This window comes from Capricornis sumatraensis, chromosome X, assembly GCF_032405125.1.
Source record: "Capricornis sumatraensis isolate serow.1 chromosome X, serow.2, whole genome shotgun sequence".
Taxonomy (NCBI): domain Eukaryota; kingdom Metazoa; phylum Chordata; class Mammalia; order Artiodactyla; family Bovidae; genus Capricornis; species Capricornis sumatraensis.
In genome coordinates this window covers 127,391,301-127,394,624 of record NC_091092.1, presented here as the reverse complement: position 1 = coordinate 127,394,624, position 3,324 = coordinate 127,391,301, and positions in this window count along the sequence as shown.

Here is a 3,324-nt window from a genome sequence, read left to right as displayed (position 1 = left end):
TTAGGCCTGAGGGCCCTAGGGAGAGTTAGGCCTGAGGGCCCTAGGGAGAGTTAGGCCTGAGGGCCCTAGGGAGAGTTAGGCCTGAGGGCCCTAGGGAGGGTCCATCCCTTAGACCGGAAAGGAATTTTGTTTACATTCCCCACCTTTGTGGTGGTTTATTTTTTACTAAAACATACTTACAGGAAGTTCCACATAACGTAAGTGTATGAAAAAGCTGATAAACTGAACATGTCAGTGTATCCAAGTCAGGTGGAGGAAATCAAACAAAAAATCCAGAAGATTTCCAGCCCTTCAGAAGCCCTTTCTCTTTTCTAGTGGTTACAAGTCCTTTCTGTTAACTCTTTTCCATATTTTGGGGGTCGAGGGTTGCCGTGAATTCTAGGAGGTTCACTGGGGCCCATACATTAAGATGGAAAAGTGGAGACTGCATTTAAAATATTCAACATCAGGGAAAATGTCTGAGAGCATAAGGTCAGCTCTAGTACAAATAAATGGAGAAGGCAATGGCACCCCACTCCAGTACTCTTGCCTGGAAAATCCTATGGACGGAGGAGCCAGTAGGCTGCAGTCCATGGGGTCGCCAAGAGTCAGACAGGACTGAGCGACTTCACTTTCACTTTCATATTAGAGTGCCATCATGTGGAATTTTTATGTAATTGCAGGTCGTCTTTTTTTTCTATTTCTTATGTTAGAGTGCCATCTACTGGAACTTTCCTGTAACTGCAGAATGGATTATCTAGTTTTTGTTTCTTTGTTACAATGCCACCAACTTTTTATTACATAATTGCAGAGTTGAACATGACTTACTGACTAAGCAACAAATATTTTTCTTACTCATCAGGTAAGGGTGTCACCAGGAAGAGTTTTCATGTAATCATACACAGATATGTTTTCTTGTTGTTCTGGTTAGAATGTCACTCGATTTTTCCTGCAATTGCAGATTAGATTGTTCATGTCTCTCAGGTTAGTGTGCCCCCAGTGGAATTACTGTGTAACCGCAGAACTTGTTTTTCTTATTACAGCTACCGCCTGCTTTCTGAAAATTATGATTGTGTTTTATGAAAGACCTAATTAGTAGGTCTTTCATAAAAGATGCTAATGAAAATAATACCTAATTTTCAGTAATCAAAAGAAATCTGAAGAGGATTTTTGCTTTCACAAAAGAAAAAAAAAGAGCCATTACTGACTGTATTGATGTTGGTCTTTTGTTACAGTTAAGTGGCATAATTGAAACTTCTAGAAATCTGGGATTCTCTTTACCCCATTTCTGTTTACAAAATGTTTTACAGGAACTTTGCTTTCAGGTAGTGGGGAAAGCTGTAATAGGAAAGAAAAATGTGTTCTGCACTTACATGATAATTCCACCAGGTGGCACCCCAGATCACCATGGGGTGGAAATACCATATAATTGCAAAACAAGTTTCTTCTTATTCAGGTGAGGATGCCACCCAGTATAATTTTCCTGCAATTGTATAACAGATGTGCTTTCAGTTTCTTATGTTAAAGTGGCACCTTGCAGGATTACCCAGCAGTTGCAGAAAAAAGCTTTTATATTCTTGTAAAAGAGTTCCACCTAGTGGAATTGATCTTTGTTATAAAGTACACTGAGACATCTGAATCACCTGGAGAATTTCTTAAAACAAAAATTTCATGTTTTTGTTCCAGAATTTCTTATTCAGGAGGTTTGAGATGGGGTGTGGGGATTTGCATTTCCAACAAGCTTTCCAGTTTATTGGTTCAATTGAGTTCAGTCACTCAGTCATGTCCGACTCTGTGCGACCTCATGAATCGCAGCACGCCAGGCCTCCCTGTCCATCACCAACTCCCGGAGTTCACTCAGACTCACGTCCATCGAGTGGGTGATGCCATCCAGCCATCTCATCCTCTGTTGTCCGCTTCTCCTCCTGCCCCCCATCCCTCCCAGCATCAGAGTCTTTTCCAGTGAGTCAACTCTTCGCATGAGGTGGCCAAAGTACTGGAGTTTCAGCTTTAGCATCACTCCTTCCAAAGAACACCCAGGACTGATCTCCTTTAGAATGGACTGGTTGGATCTCCTTGCAGTCCAAGGGCCTCTCAAGAGTCTTCTCCAACACCACAGTTCAAAAGCATCAATTCTTCGGCGCTCAGCCTTCTTCACAGTCCAACTTCACATCCATACATGACTACTGGAAAAACCGGTTTATGCTGATGCTAATTATCTGAGACTGCCCTTTGAGAACCACTGAAATACCTACTCCTTAAATCTTCGTTTCACACATAACTGAGAATTTTTTCCTGTATAATTTCTAGAATTGTTTCAGTTCCAAAGAGCTGTAAGGATTGGAAACCTTTGCTCTCCTGAATCCTTCCAAAGAACTTAGGATACCTGTTGATTAGATCTACCAGTTGCTTTTGATATCAGTTTTTGCAAACTTACCTAAGCCACATCACAATGGGCAATGAATTCTGTTTGTTTTCTGTACCACAGTACCACAGCACCACAGGCGCTCCCTACATATCTGTTGGATGAACGAACATGGGCCTTCAGCATTGCCAGGTTCTTAGGATAAACATGGCAGCTTTCCACAATTGAAATAGGACACTTAGTGTCCTTGTCTGCAGCTTCACTATCATGTGACAGTAAAAGAAGCTGCAGACAGAAACCGGTCAAAATCATTTATTCCCGGGCAAGCCCCAACCCTGCCCTACAGCCTGTGCCTAGAAGCAGCCAAGGGCCTGCTCTGTCTCTTCAGACACCATAACAAGCTTCTTCCTGAAGTGTTAAATCAAGGCAGAGACAACAGAGACTCTGTAAGAGCTGAACATGGGCCACTATTTCAGAGCTGTTATCCCTCTGACTTGTCAGAGGCTTATCCTTTGTTCATGCAAGAGTGGGTCCCTCATTATCTTTGTAGCCAGTCACATGTTTTGAACACCACTCATTTCACCACTGAAAAAGTTTTCCTTAGATTTGTTAGGTGAATTAGTATGCTCTGGTGCAGATGGAGATGGGATATTTGCAGGTCCTCTACAATATGGAATCCTTATCAGGGTTCTTCCGATGTTAATGAGCTAACGTGCAGCATGGCTCCCTGATTAGGGTGCATCACAGGTTAACTGACTGCCGCTCTGTGCCGGGAGCCAGCACAGGAGATCCCACCCATGACAAGGTCATGCGGAGAGACCTGATGGGCAAGGCGAGTCAGGTCTCACGGGGTCCTCTGTCTGAGCATCTACCCCGAAACCAAAATCTGTCTGTTTACTGTCTGCTATACCATAATCTTCTGGCATTACCACCTTTCTCTGGAAAGAGTTAACTCAGAGCTCCAGTTAACAGTCTCCTGC